Source organism: Myxine glutinosa, chromosome 4 (assembly GCF_964187855.1).
Source record: "Myxine glutinosa chromosome 4, kmMyxGlut1.1, whole genome shotgun sequence".
Classification (NCBI taxonomy): Eukaryota; Metazoa; Chordata; class Myxini; order Myxiniformes; family Myxinidae; genus Myxine; species Myxine glutinosa.
Window position 1 is genome coordinate 186,519,355 of NC_136264.1, and position 14,979 is coordinate 186,534,333.

At 47.5% G+C, this 14,979-nt stretch overlaps 1 long non-coding RNA gene across 1 annotated transcript in view; it reads right to left on the reverse strand.

Annotated features, from left to right (window-relative positions):
- Nucleotides 1–12,144, reverse strand: part of LOC137426289 (uncharacterized) — a 53,660-nt gene extending 41,516 nt beyond the window's left edge. The window contains exon 1 of the long non-coding RNA XR_010984261.2: nucleotides 12,012–12,144. This is a non-coding gene — a long non-coding RNA (uncharacterized LOC137426289). The remainder of the gene's footprint in view (nucleotides 1–12,011) is intronic.
- Between the last annotated feature and the right edge of the window lie 2,835 nt (nucleotides 12,145–14,979).

Consider the following 14,979-nt stretch of genomic DNA (forward strand, 5'->3'; position numbering starts at 1 on the left):
TCTATGTGCACTCACCAACTCCCCATTTACACTCCAACTCTCCATCGGCACTGAACTCACAATGACCACTCCGTAAACCCTCCACGTACACCCCAGCTCCCTATTTAGACTCCACCAACTCTCCATTTGCACACCCACAGCTCCACATTTACACCCCACCTATCTGTTTACACTCCCCAACTCTCCATTTACACCCCAACTCATCAGCAACACTCCACAAACTCTCCATTTCCATTCCACAACTCTCTATTTACACTCCCCAAACTCTCCATTTGCATGCCCCACCTCTCCATTAACACCCCAACTCCCCATTCACACTCCCCAGATGCTCCGTTTACACTCCACTAGCTCCCCATTTACACCCCAACTCCCCCATTTACACTCACCACCTCTCCATTTACACTCACCGAACTCTCCATGCACACTCAACAACTCTCACATGTACACTCCCCAACTCTCCATTGACACCCAGTTCCCGATTGACATTCCCAAACCTCTCCATTTACACCTCAACTCCATATATACACTCCGAACTCTCCATTTACATGCCCCAGCTCCACATGAGGAGCTGTTCACCACCATCTGTTCACTCCAGTTCACCACCAGCTGTTCACCACCATGCGCTCCACAACCCACCTCTGTTGACACTCCCCAACTCTCCATTAACACCACAACTTGCCATACACTCCACAAACTCTCCATTTACATTTCACAACGCTCTATTTACACTCCCCCCACTCTCCATTCACATTCCCCAACTCCCCATTCACACTCCACAAATGCTCCATTCACACTCCCCAACTCCCCATAAATACTCACCTAACTCTCCATGCACACTCACCAACTCTCATATTTACAGTACCAAACTCTCCATTGACACCCCAAACTTCAAATTGACACTCCACCGACTCTCCATTAACACTCCACCTGCTCTCCATTTACACACACCACTCTCTATTTACTTTCCACAACTCTCCATTCACACTCCCAAACTCTACATTTGCACCCAACTCCCAATTTACACTCCCCAAACTCTCATTTTATACCTGCAACTCCATATTTACACACCACCAACTCTCCATGTGCACTCCCCCAGCTCTCCATTTACACCCAGCCACTCTCTATTTTTTTTTTTTTTTTTTTGGATACAAGATCGAGGCTCGTGAGAGAGCGAACATAAATCACACAAAAAGTGAAATCGACACATAAAACACAAAAAACAAGGGGAGCGGTAGACAAGATGGGGAGAGAGGGGGAAGGACACAAACACAACATTTGAGAGCAGGGACATCGGGAGAAATGTGGGAGGGGGAGGGCTTAGGGGGAGGTGGGAGAGGTATAAAACATATGAACACTGCAAGGACTTCCAGGAAAGAAGTTGGAATTTCAAAAAAAAAAAAAAAGTGTATCTGGGGTGAATTAGCGGGGGTAGAAAAGATCAAGGTTTTGGATGGGGGAAGATAAGAGATGGTGGTGAACAGCTGTTTTAAAGACCTGGAGGGGGGAGTGGGATTGAAGGGAGTGGGGGAGTTTGTTCCAGAGGCGGGAGAAAAGGGGAATGAAAGAGTGAAGGTGAGCAGAGAGCCTAGATTTTGGCAGTTTAACCATAAGAGGGTTGCAGGCAGATCTTGTGCGACCTGAAGGAATATTGGGGGGACAGAGCACAGAGAGAGCTGGGGGAGCAACGCCGGAGAGGAGTCGGTAGAAGACAGAAAGACCACCAAGCTGCCTGCGGTGAGTGAGTGAAAGGCCCTCGGAGTCAGCTTCATCGCAGGAGATTCCAATGATTCTTAAAGCTTTGTTTTCAACAGCGTGAAGCCGAGCTAGGTGTGAGGCAGGAGCACCCGCCCAGAGGAGGGAACAGTATTCCAGTGAGCTGCGGATGAAAGCCTTGTATGTGGTGAGGAGCTCAGGTGTGCCAAGGAAGGACTTCACACGACGGAGGATGCCCAGTCGGCGACTGGCTTTGGAGGCCAGCTTGGAAATGTGGTTTTCCCAAGAAAGATCATGGCAGATAGTGAGACCCAAAAGCTTGAGCGACAGAACTTCTTGGAGAGGATTGTTGAGAAAGTTGATGGGAGGGGTTTTCCAGTCGGTCCTTTCGGAGAGATATTGTAAGAGTGTGAGATTTGTCAGGATTGAAAGACATGTTCCACTTGTTTGACCAGTCTGTGATTTTGTCCAGGTCTGCAGAGAGTGAGGAGGCTGCAGACTGTCGGTCTGAGGGATGAGGAATGGAGCAGCAGATAGTGGAGTCATCAGCAAAGAGATAGAGAGGATTTTCCAGAGAGTCAGAGAGATCATTGATGAAGACCAGAAATAGCACAGGGCCCAGAACACTACCTTGGGGAACTCCAGCCAGAACAGGAAGGGGAGATGAGAAATCCATTCAGGGCCACACGTTGCCGACGACCAGAGAGGAAGTCCGCAAGCCATGAGTGGAGATTTCCATGGATACCATAGGAGGAGAGTTTGGTGAGCAGAGCTGGGTGCCATATTGTATCGAAGGCACGTGATATGTCAAGTGAGACAGCTCTGATTTCCTGTTTGGCATTGAGGACCTCCATCCATTGTTGAGGCAGCAGAAGCAACATGTCCAGAGTAGAATAACCTGGTCTGAATCCAAATTGATGATCAGAGATCAAGCCATTGGAGAAGAGGAAGGATTTGATATCTGAAGCAATGATGGATTCCATGACTTTGCTGATAATTGGAGGCAGGCTGATTGGTCTGTAGTTGCAAGGATCTGTTTTTGCACATATTTTGTGTAAAGCGGTTATGTTCGCTGATTTCCAAGATGCTGGCAGATGACCTTCAGCAAAAGAGAGGGTGAAAAGAACAGAGAGAGAGAGTAAGATAGAGCGGAAGAGCAGGATTTTAGGACCCGCGGGCTGATGCCGTCTGGTCCAGTTGCAGAATCAGAGTTGAGGTTTGACAAAAACTTCTCCACCTTGTCAGGAGAGAAGGACACAGAGTCCAGCAGCAGTTGAGTTCGACTGAGAAAGGTGGGAACAGCGAGAGATGGGTTTGGGACACAAGATTTTGAGGCAAACACAGAGTTGAGGCATTCGGCTTTGTCACGTGCGGTGTCAACTGTGTAGCCATTTGAGGTAAGGGAGGGGATGGAGGGGGAACAAACACCAGAAACGGATTTGACCAGACGCCACCAGGATTTGGAGGAAGGAGACAGGTTTGAGAGTTCAATCTTGAGTGTGGAGAGATAGTGCTTCGTGGCACTCCTGAGGTTAGACACACACTTGTTCCGAGCTTGGTCGAAGGAACTGAGATTGCCTTCAGTTGGATTTGCCTTCCAAGAGGCAAAGGCAAGTTGTTTCAGGGCAACTGCCTCACCACAAGATTCAGTGTACCATGGACGGGAGGAAGGGAAAGACAACTGAAGACAAGATTGGATAAATCTGTGCATGAGAGAGAGAGCAGTTTGCTTTGGAAGAATTCCCAGGAAGAATTGATGTCAGAAGCAGTAGAGATGGGAGATCAGTCCAGGTGATTGATGGCTGCTCAGCCCGTGCCAGTCGGCCTGAGTGAAATGCCAGACTTGTCGGCGCTGAGGAGGCTCTCTGAGAATGGCCAGAGAGATGTCCACTTTAACAAGCACATGATCAGAAGAACCGATTGGAGCAGAAGAAGAGCAGCAGACATTTGCAGGGAAGTTAGTCATAACCAAGTCCAGAAGAGAAGGTACTCCATTGACTGAGATCCGGGTCGGGAAATTGACAGATTGTGTCAGTCCCAATGAGTCGCAGAAGTCCTTTGCTGAGGTGCCCTGGCTGGTGAGAGATGAACCCACACCGAGCTAGCTGGCATGATGACAGTTGAAGTCGCCACATATGAGGAAGAGAGAGTTTGGATGAGTTGATAGATGTTGGTCCATGTTGTCCGACAGCGAAATGTAAATGGAGTCATCACTGTTTGGAGGATGGTACAGAACACATATGAACAAAAGGTGGGAGCGGAGAGGAAGCCGTAGCCAGAGGTACTCCTGGGGTGGGGTGGAGAGAGGGCAGTGCAAGGAGAGTGAGGAAGAGAGTTTTTGATAAAGATAGCCACCCCACCACCAGGACGAGGCTCAGGTCTATCATACCTGTGGAGGGAGTAACCAGGAAGAGATATTAAGGAATCAGAGACATCTTGAAGGAGGAATGTTTCTGTTGAGCAGATCAAGTCTGGATTGTCAGAAGCAACCTGAATGGAGAGATCAATCAGGTTTGAGCGAAGGCCCCGGATGTTTGAGGTCCATACCATTAATGAGGAGAGAGGGGGAGCATTGGGTGCAGGACAGGGGAGGGGTAGGGTCAGATGAAGGATGAGAGGGGGAGGTAGGAAGAGCAGATGATTGTGTGTCAAAGATTACAGAAGAGTTACAAGAAAGGGAAGGATGAGGAGGACAAAAGGTTTGATGGTGATGGGATGAGGCACAGTGAGGGGTTGTTTGAGGGGGGGCAGAGGAAAGTAGAAGGTTGGGGGGGGTGGAGGTATGAGATAGAAGGGAGACGAAGTGGGGAGGAGGCAGCTTTTAGAAGGAGGTGGGAGGAGGGAGAATTTGGGAGGGATCGTTGGGGGGAAGATTTGAAGGGGAGGGGTTGGGGAGGAGTTTTGAATGGGAGGGGCAAGGGGGGAGTTTAGGAGGGAAAGGGCAAGGGGGGAGTTTAGGAGGGGAGGGGCAAGGGGGGAGTTTAGGAGGGGAGAAGCAAGGGGGGAGATTTGGAGGGGATGGGCAAGGGGGGAGATTTGAAGGGGAGGGGCAAGGGGGGAGATTTGGAGGGGAGGGGCAAGGGGGAGTTTAGGAGGGGAGGGGCAAGGGGGGAGTTTAGGAGGGGAGGGGCAAGGGGGGAGTTTAGGAGGGGAGGGGCATGGGGAGAGATTTGGAGGGGAGGGGCAAGGGGGGAGTTTAGAGAGTGGATGATTAATGAAAGATGAACATTTATAACTAATTGGGTTTGTTGTGATTTTCAAGTTAGCGATCCGTTTAAGAACGATGGAGGAGGGGTGGAATGAATGAGAATTTAGAGCATTATTGAGAAAGAATTTTAAGAGATTGAATATTTTTTTGAAATGGAATGAGTTGAAAAGGAAATTGAAAGGAGCCATTTAAATAGGAAGAAAAACAGCGTGTTGTAATAAAGCACTGAATAAAACACTCCAGGGGAAAGTTTAAACATATTTAAACAGAACCGTGAAGAACAATCTTATATTCACAAAAATACCAATGGGGAGAGAGAGCCGAGAGGGACAACCACGAGTCACTTGAACAGGCTAAAAGGTGGAAGGCAAGGCGATAATGGGGGTGGGGCGAGACAGCGCACGTGGGCAGAGGCAAAAGCGCACGATGGGACAAAAGCACACGAGGAGAAAGGGAAATACGTTTTTTGTTTTTTTTTTGGGGGGGGGGGGGTGGGGGTTACAACGTCAGACAAAGAGTAGATGTTCGGTGAAGTTTGGGGGAGAAGGGAAAATCAAAAAACCTAGCAAAACCAGCGAAGGAAGGAACAAACTTCGACGGGGGAAGCCTAAGGCTGCAAGGCCTCACACGCAGCACGGCAAACAGAAACGATTAATTTATGAAAGATAAACACCGAGAAACTTCCAAGGGACACACTATAGGTTCACACACCGAAAGATAAATACAGTTTCGACAAAATACAATTCTGAACAGACTTAACTTTGAAAACGTGGAGACTGTGTGGAGCTTCGAAAATCCGTGACCTCGTCTCCAAGATCTCCCCAAGATCTCCAAGATACTAACTATTTACTTTCCCCAACTCTCCATTCATACTCCCAAACTCTCCATTAACACCCCAACTCCCCATTCACACTCCCCAAACGCTCCTTTCACACTCCCCCAACTCCCTATTTACACTGCCCAGCTCTCCATTTACGAGATCTCGTAAATCTAGTCTCGATCTCTCTCTCGAGATCTCGCGAGATCTTTGTCGGCGAGGTCACGTCTTTTCGAAGCTGTCCATGCGCTCACGCTTTCGAAGCGAAGTAATTTTTTCACAATTGTGTTTTTGTCGAGACTGTATCTATCTTTCGGTGTGTGTACCTATAGCGTGTCTTTAGGAAAATTTTCGGTGTTAATTTTTCGTACGTGTATACACAATCGTCGGTTAATTCATGTCGCGTATTCTGAGGCCTAGTACTAGTACTAGTAGGCTTAGGCTACCGTCTCCGACCTTGTGGTTTTGTTTTCTCTCAGCGGTTCATCGAATGCGCTGCAATTACTTTCGTTCTCTATTTCATCCCAGTTATTCACCCCATACTTCCTTGTTTAATATCTCTACTAAAACCCCCCCCCCCCCCCAAAAAAATATTTCCTTCTCAGTTCTGATTCGTTTATTTGTTGTTCTTATTTGTTCATTCGTTCTTCGTTCACGTTGTTCGTGATCACGCGATCACGTGGTTAGAAATGTTTAATCTCTCCCCTGAAGAACTGTATTCTGTCATATATTATAACACCTTTTTCTTCTTCTCCTATAAAAGGATGCTTTCGTCTTGCTCACCAAATCGATTCATTCAAAAAAAAATACCATCTCTTACAGTTCCTCTTTTCTACATTCCCGAAACTCTCCAGCCCTCCACCCCTCCTTCAATGTCCTCAAACGTATTTTTGACTCGAAGGTCTCAAACTCATTTTGCAAAAAATGTTCGTTTCCCATGAATCGTACACTTTTCAAAATCCAATCTCACCCCTCCCCTCCAAATCTACCCCATTACCCCGCCCCTCCAAATCTTCCCCATCACCCATCTCTTTCAAATATTCCCCCTTGCCCCTCCCCTCCAAATCTTCCCCATCACCCAGCCCTTTCAAATCTTCCCCCTTGCCCCTCCCCTCCAAATCTTCCCCATCACCCCTTCCCTCCAAAACTTTCCCATCACCCCTCCCCTCCAAATCTAACCCCTTGCCCCTCCCATCCAAATCTTCCCCATCACCCATCCCTTTCAAATCTCCTCACTTGCCCCTTCCCTCCCCTCCCTCCTAAACTCCCCCCACACCCCTCCCCTCTGAGACTCTCCCTCGCTCCTCCCCTCCTAGACTCCCCTCTCACCCCTCCTCCTCAAAGCATCCTCCCTGCCTCTTCCCCCCTTCCAACTTTCACCTTCATCTCCCCCAACCTTCTGCCTCGCTCGGCCCCCTCCTCAAATAACACCTCACTGTGCCTCACCCAATCTCCATCAAACCTTTTGTCCGCCCCATTCTTCCCTTTCTCCAAGCTATTCTGAAATCTCTGAAATCTCTGACACACCTTCAACAGCTCTCCATACCTCTTCCTCCTCTTCCACATCTTACCCTACCCCTCCCCCCCCCCTGTTCTGTATCCGATGCTCCCCCTTCCTCTTCATTAACGGTATGGACCTCAAACACCCGGGGCCTTCGCTCAAACTTGACTGATCTCTCCATACAGGTTCCTTCTGACAAACCAGATGTGATCTGCTTAACATAAACTTTCCTCCTTCATGATGTCTCTGATTCCTTTGTATCTCTCCCAGGTTACTCCCTCCTCCGGTATGATAGACCTGAGCCTCGTCCTGGAGGTGGGGTTGCTATCTTTATAAAAAACTCTCTTCCTCACTCGCCCTCCACTGCCCTCTCTCCACCTCACCCCCAGGAATACCTTTGGCTATGGCTTCCCCTTCACTCCCACCTTTTGTTCATATGTGTGTTGTACCGTCCACCAAACAGTGATGACTCCATCTACATCTCGCTGTCTGATAATATGGACCAACTTCTATCTACCCATCCCAACTCTCTCTTCCTCATATGTGGTGATTTCAATTGTCACCATGCCAGTTGGTTGGGTGTGGGTACCGCTCTCACCAGCCATGGCTCTTCAGCAAAGGACTTCTGCGACTCACTGGGACTGACACAATCTGTCAATTTCCCGACCCGGATCTCAGTCAACGGAGCATCTTCTCTTCTGGACTTGGTTATGACTAACATCCCTGAAAATGTCTGCTTCTCTTCTTCTGCTCCAATCGGCTCATCTAATCATGTGCTTGTTAAAGTGGACATCTCTCTGACCAATCTCAGAGAGCCTCCTCAGCGTCGACGAGTCTGGCATTTCACTAAGGCCAACTGGCACGGTCTTCAAGCAGCCATCAATCATCTGGACTGGTCTCCCATCTCTACCGCCTCTGACATCAACTCATCCTGAGAATTCTTCCAAAGTAAATTTCTCTCTCTCATGCACAGATTTATCCCATCTCGTCTTCAGTTGTCATACCCTTCCTCCCATCCATGGTACACGGAATCTTGTGGTGAGGCTGTTGCCCAGAAACAACTTGCTTTCGTCTCCTGGAAAGCAAATCCAACGGAAGGAAATCTCATTTCCTTTCACAAAGCCCGAAACAAGTGTGTGTCCACCCTCAGGAGAGCCAGGAAACAATATCTCTCCGTTCTCAAGGCCGAACTCTCTTATCTGTCTCCCTCTTCCAAATCCTGGTGGCATCTGGTCAAATCTGTTTCTGGTGTTTGTTCTCCCTCCATCCCCTCCCTCACCTCAAATGGCTACATGGCTGACTCCGCACGTGAAAAAGCTGAATGCCTCAACTCTGTGTTTGCCTCTAAATCTTGTGTCCCAAACCCATCCCTCTCTGTGCCCACAGTACCCAGTCGTACCCAGCTGCTCCTGGACTCTGTGTCCTTTCCTCGAGACAAAGTGGAAAAGTTTCTGTCAACCCTCGACTCTGATTCTGCAACTGGTCCTGACGGCATCAGCCCACGGGTCCTAAAATCATGTTCTTCCGCTCTTTCACTCCCTCTCTCTGTTCTCTTCACCCTTTCTTTTGCTCAAGGTCATCTGCCATCTGCTTGGAAATCAGCCAATATCACCGCTTTGCACAAAAAGGTGCAAAAACAGATCCTAGCAACTACAGACCAATCAGCCTTCTCCCAATTATCAGCAAAGTCATGGAATCCATCATTGCTTCAGATATGAAATCCTTCCTCTTCTCCAATGGCTTGATCTCTGACCATCAATTTGGTTTCAGACCTGGTCACTCTACTCTGGACATGCAGCTTCTGCTTTCTCAACAATGGATGGAGGTCCTCAATGCCAAACAGGAAATTAGAGCTGTCTCCCTTGACATTTCACGTGCCTTCGATACGGTCTGGCACCCCACTCTGCTCCCCAAACTCTCCTCCTTTGGTATCCATGGAAATCTCCACGCATGGCTGGCGGACTTCCTCTCTAGTCGTAGTCAACGTGTGGCCCTGAATGGGTTTCTCTCATCTCCTCTTCCTGTTCAGGCTGGAGTTCCCCAAGGCAGTGTTCTGGGCCCTGTGCTTTTTCTGGTCTTCATAAATGATCTCTCTGACTCTCTTGAAAATCCTCTCTATCTCTTTGCTGACGACTCTACTTTCTGTCGCTCCATTCCTCATCCCTCAGATCAGCAGTCTGCAGCCTCCTCACTCTCTGCAGACCTGGACAAAATCACAGACTGGGCAAACAAGTGGAACATCTTGTCTTTCAATCCTGACAAATCTCACACTCTGACGATGTCTCTCCGAAAAGACCGACTGGACAACCCTCCCATCCACTTTCTGAATAATCCTCTCCAAGAATTTCTGTCACTCAAGCTTTTGGGTCTCACTATCTGCCATGATCTTTCCTGGGAAAACCACATTTCAAATCTGGCCTCCAAAGCCAGTCGCCGACTGGGCATCCTCCATTGTGCGAAGTCCTTCCTTGGTACACCTGAGCTCCTCACCACTTACAAGGCTTTCATCCGCAGCTCTATGGAATACTGCTCTCCTCTCTGGTCTGGTGCTCCTGCCTCACACCTAGCTCGTCTTCACGCTGTTGAAACCAAAGCGTTCAGAATCATTGGAATCTCCCGCGATGAAGCTAACTCCAAGGGCCTTTCACTCACTCACCGCAGGCAGGTTGGTGGTCTTTAGGTCTTCTACCGACTCCTCTCTGGCCTTGCCCCCCGAGCTCTCTCTGGGCTCTGTCCCCCAAATATTCCTACAGGTCGCGCAAGATCTGCCTGCAACCCTCTTATGGTTAAACTGCCAAAATCAAGACTTTCTGCTCACCTTCACTCCTTCATTCCTCTTTTCTCCCACCTCTGGAACAAACTCCCTCACTCTCTTCAATCCCACTCCACGCTCCAGGTCTTTAAAACAGCTGTTCACCACCATCTCTTATCTTCCCCCATCCAAAACCTTGATCTTTTCTACCCCTGCTAATTTCACCCCAAATCCACTTTTTTGAAATACCAACTTCTGTCCTGGAAGTCCTTGGTCCACTTGTGTTTTATAACTCCCCCCCCCCCTTCCCACGCCTCCTCCCCCCAAGCCCTCTCCCTCCCACACGTCTCCCTGCTCTCAAATGTTGTGTTTGTGTGCTTCCCCTTCTTTCCCCATCTTGTCTTCCGCTCCCTCTTTTTATATATTTTGTTTGTCTGGTTGATTTGTTTGTGAAATAAATGTTAGCTCTTTCACGAGCCTCGATTCAGTACACAAAAAAACCAAAAAAAAACAAACCCCTAGCTCCCCATTTAGAACCCAACTCCCAGGTTGCACTCCCCAACTCTCCATTTACACCCCCAACTCTCCATTTGCACTCCCCCAGCTCCACATTTACACATTGCCTCTCCTTTCACACTCCCAACTCTTCATTAACACCCAACTCGTCATCTACACTCCACAAACTCTCCATTTACACCCCCAACTCTCCAGTTACACTCTCCCAGCTCCTCATTTACACACCAAAGCTCCATTTACACTCCCCGTTTACACACTGACTACCCATTTACATTTCCAAACTCTACATTTACACTCCCCAACTCTCCATTGACGCCCAACTCATCATCTACACACCACAAACTCTCATTGTACCTGCCACAACTCTCTATTTACACTCCCAAACTCTCCATTAACACTCCAACGCCCCATTCACACATCCCAACTCCCTATTTATACTAACCAGCTCTCCATTTACACTCCCCAGGCTCACCATTTCACCCCCAACTCTCCATTTACATCCCCAACTCTCCATTTGCACTCCCCCAGCTCCACATTTACACACCGCCTCTCCATTCACACTCCCCAACTCTCCATTAACACCCAACTCGTCATCTACACTCCACAAACTGTCCATTTACACCCCCAACTCTCCAGTTACACTCACCCAGCTCCTCATTTACACTCCCAAGCTCTCCATTTACACTCCCCAAATCTCCATTAACACCCACCTCATCATCTACACTCCACAAACTCTCATTTTACATGCCACAACTCTCTATTTACATTCCAAAACTCTCCATTAACACCCCAACTCCCCATTCACACACCCCAACTCCCTATTTATACTAACCAGCTCTCCACTTACACTCCCCCAGCTTCCCATCCACATACCCCAACTCTCCATTCACACTCCCCTGGCTCCCCATTTTCACCCCCAAATCTCCATTTACACTCTCCAAGCTCTCCAACACCAGATTCATCTGCTTTCCCTGTCCACAGAAGCCTCGACACTCCCCAAACTCTCCATTAACACCCCAACTCCCCATTCACACACCCCAAACGCTCCGTTCACACTCCCCAACTCACTATTTATACTGCCCAGTTCTCCATTTACACTCCCCTAGCTCCCCATTTTCACCCTCAACTCTCGATTTACACTCTCCCAACTCTGCTACACCAGATTCATCTGCTTTTCCTGTCCACAGAAGCCTCACCCAAACCGTCCCCTATATGCTCTGACGAAGGGTGAAAGCTCGAAACGTCAGCTTCTCATTGCTTCCCACGGCTGTTTTAGCGCAGGATTCATGGGCCAAATGGCCTCCTTGTCCCTCAATCAACATCCTATTGGTTTCATCCATCGATCGCACTCCGATCATTGCTATCTCCGGTTCATGACAGCACTCACAAACGCACTCACAGTGACCAACGGCAGGGATATAGTCAAGACTCGTTTCATTCGCCCCCAAACTTCCCATCATTCCAAGCACAACTGCGAGGCCCGCACTCCCCCGGGATGACTCACCGGGAGAGATGCATCGCGCAGTTCGCTCGAAATTCCCATCGAGTTTTCCAACCTTGATTTCGTCTCCTTTTCACCCTTATTGTCCACTGTACGTCTGCGCGCTAATCCATCGCTCTCACCACTCAAAATGTCTGCCGTGACTCGTGAGTGCGGGTGTGCTGCGAACGGCGCTTCGTCACCCTCTGTCACCCACCTTCCTCAAAATCTCACCACACCACCCTTTCTTTCATCGCATCCCGGTGACCTTTAAAAAAATCCCATTAAAAGTTTTTCCTTTATTCTTTCGCACGTTTATTCCGAAAACGCGGGAACGCCCGTGGGCTTCCATAACCCGATCCTCGGGATGTCTATTAATTAGCAGATCCGCACATCGATTAATTAAATGCTTCTCGTTTGCTCGTGTCAGCACCGAAAGACAGATATAGCCTATCCGTCCTCCCCTATCAGGACACGCGTGCTACGTCATCGTATTATGACGTCACGCTCTTCCGTGCTTTATCCTCGTCGGAGAAGCGCCTCGAGCGATCACCCACACCCACCGTGCACGGTTTGGTGTTTTCATAATCATAACGATGCAGACTCGTTTAACGTGATTGAAACAAGAGGTTTTTTTTTTATGTTTCCTCAAATGACTGAGACGGAATCCAATGGCAAGATTGATCGGAACCATCCCTCGCGTGTTTGCAGCTTTTGTGGTGTGCGTCAGCATTCCAAAGAATGTCTCAAGCACCACAAGGGGTGTTGCCTTGCGGTTTGTGAGTGGGGGAGACACAAAATTGCTGGAGAGTGGGAGAGAGAGAGCACTTGAACAGATGGAGAGAGAGAGAGGAGACGGTGAATGTTGATGTGAATGAATGAACTAGAACGGCACTCAGTAGGGAACATACCTCCACCTGGTTGGCCATATCACTCAATGGTGACGAATCACTTGAAAAACTCTACTCGCCGGATCCGGATCTGGATCTTCACCAAAATTGAATCGATTATTCCTTGTCACACACACAACCTGTCCAACAAGTTTAGTCCAAATCCGTCCATAACTTTTTGAGATATCCTGCTATGTATCGTTTTGACCCTATCTCCCAATGGTGAAGAATCACTTAAAAAATTAAATAATTCTCATATCCGAATCCATATTCAGATCTTCACCAAAATCGAACCTATTTGTCCTTGTTAGACAACCAACCGGTCCACCAAGTTTCGTCCAAATCCGTCCATAATTTTTTGAGATATCCTGCTATGTATCATTTTTGGCCCTATCTCCCAATGGGTGAAGAATCACTTTAAAAATTCTAGTAGCCGGATCCGAATCCGGATCTTCAGCAAAATGTAATCATTTCGTCCTTGTCACATACTCTGCCAAATTTCGTCTGAATCCGTTCACAACTTTTTGAGATATCTTGTTCACAAACGGACAGACAGGGGTGAAAACATAACCTCCAACCACCTTTGGTGGCGGAGGTAATGATGACGACGCACCTCTTCCAGCTTTTTGAAAACGAGAGAAAAGACAGTGAAACAGGTATCACGACATTTGAATCAATACCCCGCGCACGCGACGTGAAGAGCAGGGTGAAGCAATTCCTTCATGTCTGTCCGTCTGATCAGTTTATGATTGAGGAACAACTTGTTTAAATCGAATATCATTTTGATTATGAATAGGAAGACAAGTCCGTCGTTTTAACGTACCTTGGCTTAGAATTCATCCCGACCGCACATGTACAGACAGGAGCTGGATAATTTTTTTTACTCTGTCTGCCTGTCTGGCAGTCAAAATTAAAAAAAATTAAAATCATTCCAAACAGGAAACTTACTATTTTTAAGGACGTCATAAAGGACACAAACAACAAGCACGAAAAACGAATGTGGCATGTTAGATAGGGTGGTGTAACAGACGCTGCGATAAATGGTGGTAAAACCTGGAATTAATTTATTTATACGACTTTTACAATCTTTATTTTATTTAAATTGAATTATACACTTGAATACTGTATGACACAAATCGTCAAAATACTTCCACCAACCTCGAGTTTAGTAGCCGGCGAAGCCGATGTTGTCAATAAACGTGTACGTATTATGTCGAAAACCAGATTATGCCTTGGCTTGAGAATTCCGAAGCTCAATGGAGGCCGCCATCTTGTGGATGCGGAAGTATGCATAACAAATTGAAAAACGTTCAATAGGAGTTTCTTTCACCCGTCTTTGTTTGATTCACAATCTTATGCACCTCCAATTTATTATTAAAATACTTTAAGACCAACCTCAGCCCGCGCGGGACTGGTTATCTTCAACGAAAAGCGTCACCAAACACCGGAACCAATGAGATTCGAGCATTTGAAAAAATATTTCTAAAACCAAATCACGCAATGGAGGCCGCCATCGACCGGATGCGGAAGTTTGCATAAAACAATTGCGAAAAAGTTCAATAGAGTTTGTTTCACCCGTCTTTCTTTGATTCACAATCTAATGCACCTCTAATTTGTTATTAAAATACGTGAAGACCAACCTCGTTATCTTCAACGAAAATCGTCACCAAACACCGGAACCAATGAGATTCGAGCATTTGAAAAATATTTTTAAAAAGCTTATGACGCGTTTCGGACGCTGAAAACGGCGTCAAATATTCTAAAATTGACGAAGAATTATTTTTTTGAAATCTCGCGGCCGTAGGGGATAGTTTTTCACGGCCAAAAATACGGTATAAGCGGTTTACATAAAGAAAGAAAGCTCGGTTTGATTAACGACAGTCACACATTGCCGTTGAAACGGCGCTATCGTCTGTTCTGTCGGCACTGATCTTACTGCAAGCTAACTTCTTCTGGTGGAGGAAGCCGCAGTGCCCGGAGAGAACCAGTCCTGACAGCGACTGAAGTTAGAAGACTACACACATACTGTGAAAAGGTATGTTAAGCCCAGTTAAAATTTCTTAAAATAGGCCTTAAGCTAGCACATCGTATAGTTACTTCCT